Below are 18,165 nucleotides of genomic sequence, written 5' to 3'. Positions count from 1 at the left end.
TGACGCTGTGACACCTCAGAAGTGAAAGACACGCACAGGACGGTTCCACTTCTTTGTGGAATATAAATACCAACAAGAAAAGACACTGGCAAAGAACAGCGAAAGTTGTTGTTGAACTGAAAAATATTCAGGTTACCAGAGGGAACAAGGGGGAGCCGGGAAACGGGCAGGAAGGGGATGGGGCACTGGCACCGGCGGTTTAGTGACAGGTGAGCGAAGCATGAGCACATACAGAGGAATGAAAATACAACCCAAAGGTTTTTAGACACGTCAACGACTGACAGAGTAATTAACAAACAAAATGGGTAGAAGGTCTAAATAGACATTTTTCCTAAGAAAAAAAACAAAGAGCCGACAGGTATGTTAAAAGCTGCTCAGCTTACTCGGGTGGGGGTAGCGCGGCCTCCTGCTACTCCCCCAGTAGGCTGGTCCCCTCACTTCTTCCACATTCATTCCTTCATTTGCTCTCCTGCTCCTTCACCTCCTTTGCCCTTCTAGCGCCTCATCCCACCGGCTGTCTGAGGAGATCTAACGAGATCCGGTGAGAGTCAGGCGGCACCAGCGCCGAAGAGGTCAGCGCCATTTTGGAACCGAAAGGGGTTGTGGGGGAGGGAAAAGCAGCAAAATAGGAGTTATTCAAAATATGGAAAACTTCCCCCGGGGATTGAACCACAGCCATGTCCCAAGGCAAGGATACTTCTGGTGTGGCAGAGGACGATCAAATTACCCGGATATGAAGGTTTTGTGTAAAAGGCCCCGGAGAGTTCAAGTGATCATTTTAAAATTAAAATTTGGGGGATAATTTCGTCCCAGAAGTTTATTAAAATTGGCAAGAATCACCTCTAAAGTAAATTGATAGTAGCAAAAAAATTTCTACAAGCTTCTTAAAATGAGACCCAGGCATTTTTCCAGTACTTTGCTTCAAACAGAATATATAACTTGTTAAAATATTCAGTCAATGGTCTTTTTGCCCTCCTCTGTTGTTGGTGTTCTTTAACCAAAACTGTAAGATATGTTTTATTTGTGTCGTGAGCAGTTTCAGCACTTTCAAATTACTGTTTAACTATTGCTGAACATAGCCATTCATTTTTACCTTTATTAAAAGTTTTAGGAATTTTTTACCTCAGCCTTTTTCATGTCACAATGGGATAGCTAAAGGAAGTCTAAGATAGTTTAAAGGAAGACATTGGAATAATACAGAGGTTTCTTTTTTTTTTTTTTTTTTTAATCTTTTCTTTAGTGGAAATTGAAGATGTGGCACTTTCCTGGCTTGGTAGTATTGAGATAGCTATGTTTTGCTTTATGTGCTGGTGTCTGCAAACACTCTTCAAACAAGGTATAATTGCTCAAATTCCTGTTCCCCTGTTGAGAAACTTAACCAGCAGCTTCCCCTAACCAAACTGAGATGCATGTGCACTGATAAAAAGAGTGCATTTATGCAAGCATTGAAAAGGGACAGGAGTAGAGAAAGAGGAAGATAGAAACCTTGCTGGCTCAAAGAAGGATGAAGACTCATTTAATTTGCATTCCTGCGACAGTCCTCCCAAGAAAGGGATATGGACAGACACCTCCATGAAAATGAAATTCCACAAGAGAATGGCCATGCCTCAGTGATTTCCCCACAGATCACTCAGTCTTCAACTTTCCCACAAACTGATGTTCTTTCAAGTTCACTTGAGGCAGAACAGATTATTAAAAGAGATAGGCTGGTAAGGAGGGTGAAAATGATGAAACGTGCTCCCTCAACTGGGCATGAAGTGTGAGAGTCCAAGTTATCAGTGAGCAGTTACAGAGGGATCGTCTGAGGAAAAATGGTATTTTGAAAAATGCCCTGACCTGTGACTTCAAGTTTGGACCCTGGAAAATCAGTACTTTCAACTTCAAGTTTGGACCCTGGAAAAACAGTACTTTCAGGCCCACTACTGAGAATGACGACACCGGAGCAAGAAGCATGGGCACATCAGATGGCAACGATGTGTGAAGCGTTTCCTAACCGTGGTAGAAATGTGGGCTACATCTCTCATACAGTTTGGCATGAACTATAACAATGAGGAACTATAATTTATGTGGTAAAATGATTAGATGATTTTGGAGGGGGACTTCACTGTGGGAAAAAAAAGCAAGAATGTTGTGTTGGGCTGTGCTGAGCATTATTTCTCTACAAATAAATAAATGAGGGATTTGAGCCAACACTGACTTTCTTCATCATGCAAAGTGATAGCAAAGTGACTAGCAAAGTGATAATGTAATGAATGAGATTGCCTCATTTAATAATTTAGTAATATTTTGTAAAGCTTCTGTCTTAAAATGTCCAGGTCTTTTTAAAAAAGGGGGAAGGAGGGCAGCTACACTGTTTTGATTATAGCATCACATCATTTTTGTACAATGGAAATTTTTAAGTCCACTTTGTGTGCTCCGAGTACCCTCCGAAAGGACAAGGTAGCATGTTGGCTAACACTGGAGTTTAGTATTTGAGGATGAGCCCAGATAACTGTAAATAAATCAAGCTACAGAAGTGGCAGGGTGACAGGAAGTTGCCAATGACCACCGGGATGAAGAAGGTTTGAATTAGGCATGGGAGAAGAGGTGGAGAGAAGGGGTGGGCAAGAGAGAGGCTTTTGAAACGATGGACAGCAGTTCGTGAGTGGGCGTTTGGGGTGAGACATCACAAAGCAGCTGTAGATACTGGGCAGCTAGAAGTGGATGGAGTCATCAAGGGACTCTTAATCCTTGAGCAGCCACAGGTTTGCGGGGAGTGTAGGCGACAGACTAGAAGCATGATTGTGAGGTCTGGCCAAAGACCGAGTTCCAGAGGACTAACATACAATTACCTCAAGCAAAGTGGTCCATCCTGGGCCTGTTTGTCTTTCACTTTCTCAGTAATCACAGTTTTTATAGAATAGGCAGCAACATCTCAGGCTCTGAAAGTAAGTCCTGATTGTGGCTGTAGGTGGAAGGAAAGTGTCAAAAGGAAAGAAACAAACACTTTTCTGGATATATGAAACAGGGTACGGAGCATGGGTGAGGCGGGCAGCTAGAGGCATTCACGAGGTGCTGAGGCCTGAGGCAGGCAGAGAAAGTCAGCGGTAGGCATGGAGAGGAGAAAGGGACTGTGTCAGGGCTGTGAGATACACGGGATTTAGCAAGTGGACACAGAGTGGCCACAAAGACAAGCTGGGAAGGACAAGGGGAGGGTGGTGACACATGGGGAACAGACTTGAAGCAAGTTTCAGGCAAGTCCAATCCTTGCCGGGGAGACAAGCACACACTGTGAGGGAGCTAGCCCCCTGAGAAGCGGGGAGGAGGGCACAGTGAAGGGGGCCTGGTGTAGACGTCACAGTTACGCTTGGGTGGGGAACAGATAAAGAGGGCATGCTGAGGCTTGAAAGCAGGATTGGGGGGAGCCGGGTCCTAATGTGGGAAGAGGACTGTTCTGGATGGAGCCGTCTCGGTGGAGGGAGGAGGCTCGTGGCGCACATACGCTTAACCAGAGAGAGCCAGTGTGCTGGCGTTAGTCTGTGTTTGCATGGCTGAGATATTCTCCCTGCAGTACCAGTGTGGCCCACATGGACAGTGGCCTGCAGGCATTTCCTGTTTCCTTTGCCCCAGCATTTTCAGAGTGCAGGCTCCTACGGGACGGCGTGAATGGCCACCGAAAGCACAGCAGCCGCCCCACCAGTCCCCCATGTTTTCTGTGAAAAATGCCAGCTCAGTCCTCTGGCTGATGCAGGAAACACAATGATTAAGTGTCAGGTCTTTTCAGAAAACACTAACAGCAGACTCAATAAATCCTTATAAAATCAAATATTTCTGTGGCTCACAACTACTGAAATAGCAGTCAATTTGTCTCCTCACACCAAGCTTGCCTCCTTTCAATCCCTTTTCCAACATGTAGCCAGGAAGATATATATTAAGTGAATTTTAATTTTTTATTGGCTTTAACCCTTTAATAGTTTCTCAGTGTAAAATCCAATTTGAATTCAAACGTGGCTTGCAGGGCAATGAGCAATCTAGCACTGGCCTACTTTTCTGACATCTGTTCAGATTACTGTCTCTTCTGAACCCTTGAATTTCAAAAAGAGGCTGTATCCAGCTTGGAATGGTGGGCTGGTACTAGATTGCTAAGCTTCCTGTAAGACATATTTGATGCTCCCCTTCTAGAGTTCAAAAGTCCAATGTCATTATCATATGGCCCAATTCTACTCCTAGTTAGCAACGCTGTTCCCCAAAGCCACACAAACATGTCCATAGCCGCACTACATACAGCAGCTCCAAATGGGAAACCTCAGATCATCCATGTCAACATGAACAGATGTAGTATCTTCTTAAAAGGAAATACTATACAGCCATGAGACAAGAGCAAATATAGCCATGAGACAAGAATGACCCTGACAGCCATGACATCAGGGGAGGGAGAGGAAAGCCAGGCCATTTCATTACATTTCATACTTAATGTAATATACACATTACACCAGCCCAAGTATAGAAGGTACAAAACCAGCCAAAACTAAACTATGATGTTACAAGTCAGGACTGGGTTACCCTTAAAGAGAAAGAGGGCAGGTTACTCTCTGGAACGGAACACAAAGGGTTTCGGGAGGCAGGTTATCCTGTTTCTTGGTCTGAACAACAGTTGCAAGGGTGTTCACTTTGTGAAGATTTGTCAAGCAACACACTTAAGTTTTACACACTTTTCTTTGTTCAAACCACAACAGTTTATACTTCTAAACGATTCTCTGCCTTCATATTTCCTTTTTGCCTAAATAACTCCTGCTCTTCCGATTTTCAATATCACTTCTTCCAGAAGCCCTTTCCTGAATTCCTAGCTCATCCTGTTGTGGGTTCAAGGTTCCCTGTCGCTTGCTATCTTAACAACTCTCCACATTTAATTACAATTATTTGTTGCCTCAATTTTTGCAAATTGGCTTTATTTATCTTTTCTAGCACAGTGTGAGAGTGTGTGCAGATTGTAATAGACGGTATGTGAAGGGAGTAGGATTTAATAATACTCTCCAAGGGTAGAATATCAGACCCAATGCAGTGCAAAAGGTAGAGGGTAAACAAGTTATCTATTGCTTTGCAATAAATTAGCACAAATTTAGCAACTTAAAACAACACCCATTTACTCTGTCACGATTTCCATGCCTCCCAAGTCCAGGTACAGATTAGCTGGGTCCTCCTTACAGCTACAATCAAGGGCTTTCCTTCTTTCAGGAGCCGCAGGGTCCTTTCCTGTGTTCACACGGCTGTGGGTGGAGTTCAGCTGCTTGCCGTAGTAGGACTAGATTCCTCATTTCTTGCTGTGAGTCAAAGGCCAATCTCTGTTCCTAGAGTCTACCCACCTTTCTTGTCATGGACCATCTAGCAGACTCTCAAGAAAGTAGCTTCAAGTCCAGTAAGGGAGAGTCCCTCCTAATGGGCTAGGAGGAACTCATATAATGTAAAAGAATCTTGAAAATGAATCCCATCCCCTTTGATATAACAGAACCTAATCAAGGGGTGATATTTCATCACCTTTGTCATATTCTATTGGCTAGAAGCAAGCTGTAGCTTCGGCCCACCTTCAAGGTTATAACTCATTACGGGTCACCTTAGATTCTGCTTAGCATAAAAGAGTAATATTTGGAGGCTAGAGATTTCACCAGCAGCCCTAGATTCCCACAACAGACGTGTGGGACTCAGCCTCCAAGAGGGTACCCAGTGACAACACCCATATGTAATCCCCTCCCACATCATATCAGAGTTGGTCTATGTAACCAAAAGAAACTGGCAGAAGTGATGACAAGTGATCTCTGAGGCTAGCTCATAGAAGACAAAGCAGTTTCCACCTCTGTGCTACCCATTCTCAGGGAAACTGGCCACTATGCTATGAGAACACTAAAACAGTCCCTTGGAGAGGCCCACAGGCAAGCAATGAGATGTACTGCCAAGAAGACCATCACATAAAAACAGAATGTCAATTGAATTTGAATTCCAGATAAACAATGATAGCTTAATATAAAGATGTCTCAAATTCTGTATGTGACATACACATACTACAGAAGTATCCACTGCTTTATCTGAAATTCAAATTTAAGTGGGCATCCTGGGTTTTGTTTGGGAGTTGGTTTGTTTTCTGAGGTCTAGTAACCCTATCTGCCAATAGGCACGTGAATGACACAGGTCTCCAGCTCAGCGTCAGTCAAATCTTCACCTGACTGCCACCACAGCTGACATCTTGACTGTAACCTCACAAGAGATCCTGAATCACAACCTCCTGGCTAAGCTACTCCTGGATTTCTCACCCCCCAGAAACTTCAATCTCCTCAGTGCTTGCTATTTAAAGCCACTAAGTTTGGCAGTGATTCGTTACATAGTAAGTGATGACTCAGACAACAGGTAACTGTCTACACATTATCTGGGCCAATCAGCCTGTCTCTTTCATGAGACATAACAATGGAGAACGGTTCCATCCATTCGTTCCATCATGCAGGAAGCAAACCCCCTTCTCTAACTGAAGGATAAGAAGATAGCTTAGAAATGACAGTGAAGTTTGTCATTTATTAATGAAATACGTCAGATTCTAGTTGATTGAATTAAATCTGTCAAACAGGACTTCTTTGTTAGGGAAGGCAGAAGGCATTTTTTTGTTGTTGTTCTTGCCACTGAAGTTGGCAACAGTAGCTTCAGCATAACAAAGCCTGACAGCTTGATTCAGCTAGAAAATGCTGCTGACAGGCAAGTGATGTCTGTTGTGACTATAAGGTCCTGTAGCTCCTCAAGGACAGGCGACAGCAAATGCACATTGGACAACTGAGAGAGCTGCCAGTGTCCACTCTGCCACCGGAGGAGTAGAAAGACATTTTAAAATGATTTACACATAATTAAACATGTAGCTGGAGAGAAATGGGGAACCAAAGGATTTTGAAAGCCACGGCTCTCAACCAGGGGTGATTTTCCCCCCACAAAGGAAACTTGGCAGTGTCTGCAGTCATTTTTGGTAGTTGAAACGGGGTGGGAGGAGACTACTGGCATCTAGTGGGTGAAGGTCAGGGATGCTGCCCAACATCCAACCACAGGACGCCCCCACAGTGCGGAATTATCTGACCCTAAATGTCACCAATGCCAACACGAAATCCTGCTCGGGGAGATGTAAATGCTATTTGGAAAATGTCCACTGTGAAAACATTTAGTCCATTGATCCATGGCACACTCTCTCTATTCATTCGTATATTCATACATTTGTTCATTCAATGAATTTTTATTGACAGCTTCACTGTGCCAGGTGCCTTGGGAATAACTAGTATGTATAAGAAATTCATTCAGCCATTAAATAAATTAGTAAGCACCTGCAAGTAATATGGCGATGAACTAAATGTGTTCTCCCCTCAAAAAAAATATTTTTGAATCAATACTAATGCAAACAGGAAAAAAAGAAACAGAAAAAAGAAAGCAAAGCCTTGCTGATGCAACAATTAAAGCTTCGTGTCATTGTACTAATAGGCAATTGTCCTCATGCAAACATTTCAAGAGCAGATGTCACAAGACGGCAGGCCAGGCAAGGGAGGCACACCAGGCTGACGTGCAAAACTAACTGGCCAAGCGTGTTTGCTCCGATTCACCTTCACTTTAATCCAATACAGCATACAGTAATTTATGAAGAGGTTTTGAAAAGGTGTTTGTGAAAAATAGCCACCAAGCTGAAGTGTCAGTAATGGCTGCAGAGCCAGCTCTAGGATACACTCATGCCTAACACAAACCTGTAGTTCAGAAGAAAGTGTGAGCATCACTTGGAGTGAGCCAAGGTGGGGGTCTGTGAGGACTCTGAACACACCTCTGGGGAACGGAGAAGTGTGCTAATAGTGCCACTCAAATCAGGCCCTAGATGGGAGGCTCTAGAAGTCTCAGGAGGGGTTTCAAAGGCAAGAAAGCCAAAGGTGTAGTCGCAAAGCAGTCTGAGTCTCATGCAGGATGCAGGGAGGCCCAGGAGAAAGGATACCACGAGATGAGCCAGGCTGCCTCGTGGAGGATCTGGCTGCTCAGTGAACATAAACAGGCATGGAGAGAGGGAGGCATGGAGGGGAAGCAGCATCACATCACCCACCCGACTTCAGCATGTACCAGCAGAATATGAAAGGACTCATTTGAAAGGATATCTGCACCCCATGTTCATTACAGCACTAGTCACAGCAACCACGGACACAACCTAAGTGTCTGTCTATGGATCACTGAAGAGAACACAGTACACATGCACAATGGAATATTCCCCAGCCACAAGCAGAAGGAAATCTTGCCATTTGAGACCACATGGATGAGCCCAGAGGACATTATGCAAAGGGAAATAAGCCAGACACAGAAAGGAAAACATTGAATATTTTCCTTTGTGAATGTATGTGAAATCTAAGCAAATCAAACTCAGAGTAGAGTGGTGGTTGCTAAGAGAGAGGGGGTGGCGGGAATGGGAGATGTCAGTCAAAGGTTATAAACTTTCAGTTAGGAGATGAGTAAGTTCTGGAGATCTGACATGCCTCCTGGAGACTATATTAATAATGCCGTATTGTAGACTTGAGAGTTGCTAGGAGGGGAACTGCTAAGTGTTCCCACCATACACACAAAGTTATCATTGTAGTGACCATGCAGTTAAAGGATATGTTTATTAAATGGATTGTGGTAATCATTTCAAAATGTGTACGAATGTTAATACATACAATTTTGGTCAATTATACCTCGATAAAGCTGGGGAGAATATATCTTTAGCCAAAAGGGATTTCTTGGCTTTCATAACCAACAAGAGTTGTGATGATTTTCATTGAGATTCTGGAAAAAGGTCTATGTCACCAGAACATGCTACAAGTATCAATTTTTCTTTCTTACTGTGTTCTATATGAAACAAAACCATCCTTGCTTACAACTCCCAAGCTCACTTATATACAATTCAAAGAAATCTCAGGGAAAGAGTCTGATTGGCCTGGCCTGAGTTGTGGATCAATCTTTTGAGCCATCATGGCATGAAGAGGGGTTTTGCATAATGATTCTGACCCTAATCAGAGTGGGCTGAGAAAGGAGCAGTTACCCAAAAGAAGGAGCGCAAATAAAGATCTGATGAAACAATAATGGGTAAATAAATTAGGGTATATCCGAATATTCCCTGAAAGAGTATTAAGCAGCCACTTAAATTGTTTAATTATGTTTCATAAATTTAATGAAATTTCAATAAATGCCAATATTCTTTGTCCAGGGCTAGGCAAGCAAACTGTAGTGTTCAATGAGAAAAACAGATGAGAATAGCTAGGCCAAAGCTTGAAAAATAAGAAAAGCAACAAAGAATGACAGTGCCTAATTAAAACGTAATTCTAACGGTACAATCATTTGAAACTATGGAATTAGTGCACAACTAGCAATGCCAATGTGATGGAACAGCCCAGAAATACAGTATAGGAGCTGGCATATGACAGAAGCCACATCTCAAACCTGTCTGGTAAAGTTGGACATTTTAATAAATGGTGTGGAGACAACTGGGTAAACCTGTGGAAAAGATGAAGTTAGCACCCTGCTTCACCTTGTGTACCAAGATCTAAATGTATCAGTGTTTCAAGGTAAAATTCTGACCTATCAAAAGTATGAAAAGGAAAAAAGGGGGGCACATTTCTCTACAACCTGGGAGTAGTGAAAGCTTGGTTACGATTCACGGGAAGCAGATAACCCAGAGGAAAGGTACAAATGTTCCAACCCATATTTTCATCCTTTCACAGGAAGCTAAGAATCAGATTGCTAAAGCCCAACCAAGTCTTTTTATTGGCTGGAAACTAGAACATTCCCTTTTGGGGTCCTCTTCTATCTCCACTGTATTATTTTCATTCCTCTACCCCAATCACTTTATTTTGGTACCATGACTCTATCTTTTCATTTTTCTTTCAATGAGGGGGATCCTTCCCTTTACTTACTAACTCACCTTCCTTTCTTTTTTTTCGCTCCTTCATTTCTTCATTGCCTCATATGTACCCTCTTTCAAGACACTTGAAAGCAGAGTACAAAAACGTATAATATGCAATGGCCCCCTGAGCCCGATGAAGCAGAAATGGACTATCAGAACAAAGAAAAGCAGAAAGCATGCTAACAACCAAGGTAGCTATGAGACCCATAAGTATCCATCCCACCAGAACTAGAGATTCCTAGAAGCAAGGGCATGAAGGGGGAAATGAGGTTACGTATATTTGGTTTTCATTATGGAGAGAGAGTGTCAGTTCCTCTGAGAACAGGCAGCATTTTCCCAGCACCGAATACTCAAAGAAATTTAAACCTAATAATGGTAATGATGCCCACCTCTCGGGGCTGCTAAGTGCACATATAACAACCTTTATCCACTGCAAACTATTAGTCAGCACTAACATAGAACTAACTCTCCTTTCTAGATGTGCAGATTTTCCTACTGCCAGTCCTTCCCCGCCCTCCACACTTTAGTGTTCAATATGATCGATGCTTGGCCATGAGAGCCTGATAGGGGACCCCCAGGAGAACCAGGCTCAGTCAGAAAATGTTTTTTTGAGTACCCTTGGGGATCCTGGCACCCACACGAAGCATATAGAGTCCAGACAAGCTCAGTGGGCTGGAAGAGTCCAACTTGTAGACAAATTCGAAGCTGTAGGAGTGACTATTTACAGCCGAGTGTGCTCTCAGCTGGACTGCCCACTGGCTCACCAAGGCATGTCTGTGGGCATCAGGGGTTGAGCCTGACAGAACTCATCTCTGTTGTTGTTGTCTGAGGAATGCAGGGGCTTCCTGGGACATGCCTTATTAAACAAAGCAAAACATCTTATACCCGCTTGATGCAGTTATGCAGCTACAGTGATCAGAGAATTGGGGTGATGAGGACTGTGGAATCAGTTTGTCAGCATCACCCCTCTGTGCAGCATCTACCATTGGACAAATGTCCATCTCTCCTTATGGAAAGTTCCTGGACATATTCATAAAAACTATAAAGCTCTGGGCCACAAGAAACTGCCTTATGGAGGATGCTGGAGTAAAGAAAGCCCCTCGCGCCGCTCCACACCAGGTCTCCAGGAGCAGTGGGACCGCGGACCAGTCACCAGTGGCCACAGACTCAGCTGTGGAAAGCAGAGCCTGAGGCCAAGTGGTCTGCCGGGCGCATGCACAGAACAGGACTGCAAGCAGTGATTTGGCTGCAGGTATGTTTTCTGTCCCCTGCTGGCTCCCAAGGGGAGGTGTCCAGGACCCTGAGATTGCAGCAAGGTGGAACAGGTGCATCTTTTCAAAGTGTATTCTAGTTCACCAGTGATAAGCAAGCAGTTCCTGGTCCTCAGGGAAATGTCTACTCGCTTCGAGCTGTCAAAAATACTTGTGGCACCTCTGCCAGCATGGTTGGGAGGGCTGTCGGGGAAGAGTCTGGGGCCAATTCAAAGCTCCGCCAGAAAGGAGCAATGAAACTCTGAACTGGAGCCTGTCACCCTGAGTCTCAGCTCCTTATTTTGGAAATGAGGAGGCTAGGCTAGACCGGTGGCTGACCAACGCGCTGAATGGAAGGTCTAGTCTGCAGAGTACCTGAGCCGTGATGACCGGCTGAGATGGCCCTGGGCCCCAGTGCCACGTCTCCAGGGGTGACAGCACATATGTCTGCATGCAGAGGGTGATATAGATTTGAGGGAAATTTTGGCTGCCAACCACTTAACGCAACTAAAACAGCCACTCAACAGACAACATCAAAGTCCAGCCATAAGGGTTGGTCATATTCGCATGAGAGGGCTGTCTTCTATCTTGTAGGTGCACTACATGAACCCCAGAAGGATTCTGGGCAAAATGGGGCCTGCTAATGTAAGGGGTAAAGACTGGACCTCTGTGCCACATTGGTGGGACTTTGGAGCAGTCAGAGGGATGACGCTGGGCAAGTGAGTTGGAAGAGGAAGGAGAAAGAGGGATCAAGGGAGAGAAGTACCAGGTGCCCGCGTGAGGTGGACTTGGCGTAGCCAGAAGGCGCCCTGAGGGGAAAAGCTGGCCCCACAGTCCTGTCTGCTGCTGTCTGCAGATGTCTGCTCTACCACACAGAAACCCGGGTCCTCTCAGGAGTCCTGCCAGGCACTGCTGGGTCTAAAAGCAGCTTTCCAAAAATACACACATTCATTAAAATGCTGAAATACATAAAGGTTTACAAACCCATCTCCTAAAGATTCAAAAGTCTCTCAAATGATGGTCTGTTGTAGTGTAATTTAGCTGATTTTTCCCATAGGCCTACCTATTAGGGCTCCCGCTGAGAGGAGTCTCTCAGTTGGCAGTTACCTATCATCACTTCAGGAGAGCATGAAAATAGCAAATTATTTTTCCAAGATGGGACAGTAATATCTTTGTATCAGTTCAAATTCCTGAGATTACAATTTACAATACTCGGTGTTTTTTTTTTTCTTTGTGAATTCTATCTGCTCCTAATAGAGATATAAATAATCAGTGTTGAAAACTTAATTCGGGGGATAATTACTAGATTAGTATAAAGTCACAATTATAGTAATCTGATGATTTTGATTACTCTGGCTTTCTCTTTCACAAGGGTGACTGAAGCAAGTTGAAATTGGAATCAATAGGTCACATAAAGATAAGATGCCTGCGCAACATTGTGTGTGGAAATATTCACTCCTAAATATGCCTCATTTCAATCACAGTAACAAAGCACTGTCAGTCTCTCCTTAGAAACAGAAATAGGCACATCCTGTCTCCCTCAGTAACACACATTGTAGTCCTCCCATACCCCTAACGTTGTACATGGAAAACAGCCATTACCTAATACCACTTTCTCGCAATGGCTGCTTCCCAAGCACTGCTGTGAGCAAGGCAGCCTGCACTAAAATCTGGGCTCCTCTAGACTCAAGATAAGACTTACATGAGCTCGCTAGATCTCTGGGACCCACATATTGGCAAAAGCACAGCTCCTCCAGCTTTTGCATTTGGAACTTTTGCATTTGGAACTTCCCCAGGGCCCAAAACAAAGTGAAACAAAATAACAAACCCAAAAATGCCTATCAGGCAGGAAAAATTCTATTATTTAAAGAAGGAAGAAAAGCAAATATTTCCAACATTTAAACAGGTGCTGCTGTTAATCAGCCTATAGTTTCAAGGATTGAAATCACCTCTGTACAGTTGCTAGGAATTTCTTTAACCCAGTGGTTCTCAACCAAGGGTGATTTGGCTCCCCAGTTGACATATGGCAACATCTGGAAACATTTTGGATTGGCACAATGTGGGAGAGTGCTACTGGGCTGTGGTGGGTAGAGGCCAAACACCCTCCAGGCACACAGAATTGCACCAGGACAAAGAATGACCCCCTCAAAAATGTCAATAGAGACAGTCCTGCTTAACTCAAGAAGGGCATGCAGCATCATTTGCCAATGCTGATTAACTGTGCTAAATAGACAAGCTCAGAATTCTTTCTATTGTGTCCTGTAATGGAGACTAATTCTAGATTGTGGCCAGCAGAACAAGGGGTGGGCCAGGACTGGCAAAGTGGGACAACTGAGGAGTTGCCATGGGGGGAAGAGCTGTGCTGTGCTGGCTTCCCAGGCAGCTTCTTTAACCTGCAGAATAACCCTCTGAGGTGCACAGAACTGCGCTCATTTAAAGCAGCACAAACTACGAGACTGAAAGAAGTTTAGACATAACATCAAAGTCCTGAGGCCCAAATCCTGGTTGGGTAGCATGCCAGAACCTCTCCCCTGGGGCTCTGTCTTTCCAGTGGCATTTGGAAAGAGAAGCTGGTACGTGCCACATGCAAGCGAGCTGGAGGAAATGCCGTGATCGAAACTGAGATCCCTCTTAACTCCTGTGTGCCTTTTGCTTGCTTCTCCAGGCCTCTGCTTGAAGTGGTTTGTACCTGTAACTATGCTCAGAAGTTACCCTTCAGCATCTAGAGCAACTCTGCCCACAGAAGCGCACAGTGCCTGAGATCCTGTCAGTGCCTGACAGCCTTTAGCAATAACTCTGGACTGTGAGAGCAGCCCAGCTCCTGATCCTCGAGGCGATCCAAAGGCTGAGGAGGGACTCGCACTCTGGGGTTGCCCTGTAGGCACAGGCGGAGGCACCCTTGCTGGGGCTGCTCTGCAACTACACTCTTTCCTCTCCTGTTATCCCCATTCTACTCACCCCCATTTTCTCCTGACAACACGCCCATAAGAAATCAGTTGCACATCAATCCTTACCTCTGGGTCTGCTTGTGGGGAGCTTAATGCATATAAAGGTGTGATCTGGAGGCCAGGGAGGTGGGGGATGCATCTTAGAGCAAGAGGACAGTGCACTGGGCTCTGGGGGTGTAGAAGACTCAGGACAGTAAGGCAGGAGTGGGGACAGGATGACAGTGGGAGAGCTCAGAGACAGGCTGCACTCAGGGTGAGTCTCACTAAGGAAATGTGGATGTATCCTGTGAGCAACGGAGAACCATTAACAATTTTTTTCAGCAAGGGAGAGCATTCTGCATGAAATAGAATCAGCTATATTAATAAACCTTAGATGACACTAAACGTAATGCATTGGACATATTCCAAATGCATTACTAAGTAATGGGGGAACTTGCAAGTACAGCAAAAGGAAAATGAAAAATTCTTAGGTGTTGATTACCTTCTGTGTACAAAAGTGCTTCGTGCTTGAGAAATACATGAATAGATCAAATGACTTCGAACGTGACTATGGCCAGTCATGAGAAGGAGGCTTGTTTCCCTGTGGCCTGGAAGTACTTATTCTACCAAATGAAACACTTGTCTCTTTAACAAGCTACGTTTCTAACATGAAACAGGAGAACTACTTAGTATCTCGGTGGGCATTGTTTTTATCATTAAATGTCCCCTACTACACTATACTGCTTACTATGTGCCAAGCACCACACAGATTATGTGAGGAGTAAATATTAGAGTTAAATATGGAATTTCTTTCTGGGTTTTTAAACTCTACATTCTGCACATGCAACCAGAAGGGTGCTTCCTGCAATATTAAATCTTTGTCTGAGGTCTAAAAAGTAAGTTATTAATAATAATGACATAGAAATTATGCTAAACTCTTAGTGTTTAAAATATTCTAAGGGAATATTTCAGGTTTGAAGGTTTGAGCTTAGTCTATACTTCATACATAATGTTACCATTCAATTTCCATGTAATATTTATTGCCAAGATCATGAGTAAGCAAACTTTTGCTTAAAGAATCAGAAAGTGATTATTTGAAGGGTTCTATACCAATTGGTTTGCCACATTTACTCAACCCTACAGTGTGGTACAAAAGCATTTATTGATAATACATAGACTAATGGGCACAGCTGTGTCCCCATAAAACTTTATGGACTCTGAAACTGGATTACATGAAGTGTAATTCTCACATCTCACAAAATATTCTTCTTTTGATTTTTTCCCCAGTCATTAAAGATGAGAAAATCATTCCCAGCTCATGAATAGGGGGTGGATTTAGTACAAAAACCTGGGGCCCCAATTTTGCATTTCCCCAAAGCAGGGCTGAAACAAGGGCCTGGGGGTGGGGAGAGGTAAAGTGAGACAGGGTGGGTGGGAAGGAATATGGGAAAGAGAGAAAGTCAACAGGCTCTCTACCCCAGTGAGGACCCTGCCAGGAACTACTGGAAATGCCCTCTGCAGGGTGGCAGCTAGGATCATCACCTACTGCATTTCCAACAAGCTCCCAGGTGATGTCCGTGCTGCTCATACTCCGAGAAGCAAGGAAAAGGCACAGAATCTGATGGCCATAATCTAATACAGGAAACCAGGAGCGCAAACCAGGCAGGGCTGAAAGAGCTAATTAAGTTGGGTGGCTGTTCCCAGCGACAGTGCAGAGCTTAAAGTATGGAGAACAAAAACCTCATCTGTCCAAGCTTTCATCTAGAGGCACAGATTACGATCAAAGATCTCTAAGCACGCTTTAACGTGGTCTCTCTTATGGCATTAGGGATGAAATGCCCAGAACTCTAACAGACTTTGAGTCTGATCAGGTCCAGGTTTGCCTGCTAAATCACAGCATCAATGGGAGTCGAAGTCCTGCCAGTTCTTTGATATGAGCAGTGACCTGGAAAGAGTGTGATGCTAGCAATTTGAACGGAAAGATCTGGAACACTTTGAGGAGGACCCCAAGTTCCCAAGCCTGTGTGAAGTGCTTCCCTCGGGCTTCCTATGTCTGCACAGCAGTCCTTCTACCCAGCCCGAGTGTACGTCCTTGCGGAACAAAATCAATAACGCATACACCGCCGTCACTGGCATGTGGTAATTATAATCAGATTCCAGCATGCCCTCAGCGGGGTTGAGTGTGTATGCAAACCAGGGTCAGCCTTGACCTTGGCTGCAACCTCTCCAACACCAAGCTCACCAGGTTTGTGACACCAGAAGCATTTTTCCAGGATAACATCTTTCACAAACTGTGGATCGAGAGCCCAGTGGGTTGAGTGATGTGAAATGTGAGCACGCAAAAGTGTTCCAGGGGGAAAAAAAATGGGTCAAAGGCAAAATGCAGGTTACAACTCTGAGGAGACTTAATGCCAATGTGGCCTTAGTCACCACTACATGGTGAATTTCGTGGGAGAAGCAAGTGCTAGGAAGTGAAAGGGAGAAAAGCTTCCATATTCCTCAGAGTTTTAAGTATTCCCTCACTAGTGAGTCCTTTGGGATTTGTTTCGTTCTTGCTGTCCATATGAATAGTTATTTAAAACGCAGATGATGTACACCCACATTCACAGCAGCATTTTAATTCACAGTAGCTAAAATGTGGAGTCAACCCAACTGTCCACTGACAGAAAAGTGGATATGCAAGCGTGGTCCATAACATGTTACTCAGCCCTTGGAAAGGAAACTGCAACCTGCCACGACAGGAATGAACCCTGAGGCCATTCTCCTAAGGGAAATAAGCCGGTCAGAAAAAAAAAAAAAACAACGATTCCACTTACAAGAGGTCCTTGGAGCTGTCAAAATTGTGAGGACAGAAAGTATATGGCCACTTCCAGGGGCCAGGGCCTGCGGGCAACGGGAAGCTGTTGTTTAGTTGGTAGAGAGTGTTGGTTTCACGGGGTGAAGAGTTCTGGGGTGTGACGGACACAACAACTCAAACGCCTTGAATACCACTGACCTGTACACTTAAAGACAGTTAAGTTGGCAAATTTCCCATTAAGTGTACAGTACCACAAAAAAAGTAAGTGTGTATGAAACAAAAAGAACAAGGAAAAGGAAAGTAAACAATGAGACTTAAGTCTATAAATTAGAAATAAAAGAAAGTTGATTTGTTTATTTTAAAGATGTTTTTAGCCCCTTGAGTATAGATATAAAAAGATGGAAACAGCAAGAATTCAAAACCCAACTGAAAAGCAACAGAAACTGAAAGTTGAGAGGTGTGGGTAACAAACTCAAAATGTTTTGATTAAAAGGTGAGATTGAAAATTATCACAAAGAAAGGAAAACTCTGGCCCAGAGGTGACGCCCTAGATGAAGTGGTGGAGCTGCATTTGAGCGAAGCGGCGGAAACATGCCCCACATGGACTGAGAACCAGGAAGCCTGCCGGGTGCAGGCAGGAAACACACCCACACAGGCACTGCGAGGAAAGGTCTGGCCCAGACAGCTGACCAGACTGTGGCCACAGAACTGAAAAGACAAAAGGAGGAAATGGGAGCAACAATGTACCCCGGGTCAGAGGTTTTAGGGTTACTGGAACCTAAAGGTTTGGAAGAGGAATCCTGTGGAATTAGGGCCCAGACCTCTGGAGTGGTTGGGGGTCGTGGTCTAGCTGGTCCTGGTATCACTCAGGGGCGCAGTGGGGCTAGTTCTGTGACTGTGGCAAGTACCAAACCAAAACCAGGTGCCAGTGTCAGAGAGCAGACCGCTGCTGCCAGGACCCTGACAGTGGTCCCTACTCCTCCTTCCAACTTCAAGTCTCCATAGAGTGCCCTCTACTGGCAGAGCCGAACAGGGCAACAGCTGGCAAAGGTCTGCAAAAGGTTTCCCAGCATGACAAAGCAAGGTGCTGTCCAGTCTGGTTGTCACTAGCCACGAGCAGATGTGGAAGTTTTAATTTAAACCCATGAACATGAAATAAAATTAAAAAGTCAATTCCTCACTTGCACTGGCTATGTTTGAAGGGCTTAAGAGCCACATGTGGCTAGTGGCTACCATCTTGGACAGCACAACTACAACGGAAGGGAAGGTCTTAAATCA

General features: G+C 44.4%; 1 protein-coding gene and 1 pseudogene across 1 annotated transcript in view; one reads left to right on the top strand and one right to left on the bottom strand.

Moving 5' to 3' along the window:
* The window catches only part of FANCB (FA complementation group B), a 110,195-nt gene that overhangs the window by 28,871 nt on the left and 63,159 nt on the right, over positions 1 to 18,165 (bottom strand). The window lies entirely within an intron of this gene.
* On the top strand, positions 178 to 1,981 carry LOC119245747 (vasculin-like; annotated as a pseudogene).

The sequence above is a fragment of the Talpa occidentalis genome, unplaced genomic scaffold (assembly GCF_014898055.3).
Source record: "Talpa occidentalis isolate TD23 unplaced genomic scaffold, MPIMG_talOcc4v2.1 talOcc4.15, whole genome shotgun sequence".
Classification (NCBI taxonomy): Eukaryota; Metazoa; Chordata; class Mammalia; order Eulipotyphla; family Talpidae; genus Talpa; species Talpa occidentalis.
This window is presented reverse-complemented; position numbering and strand designations above follow the sequence as displayed.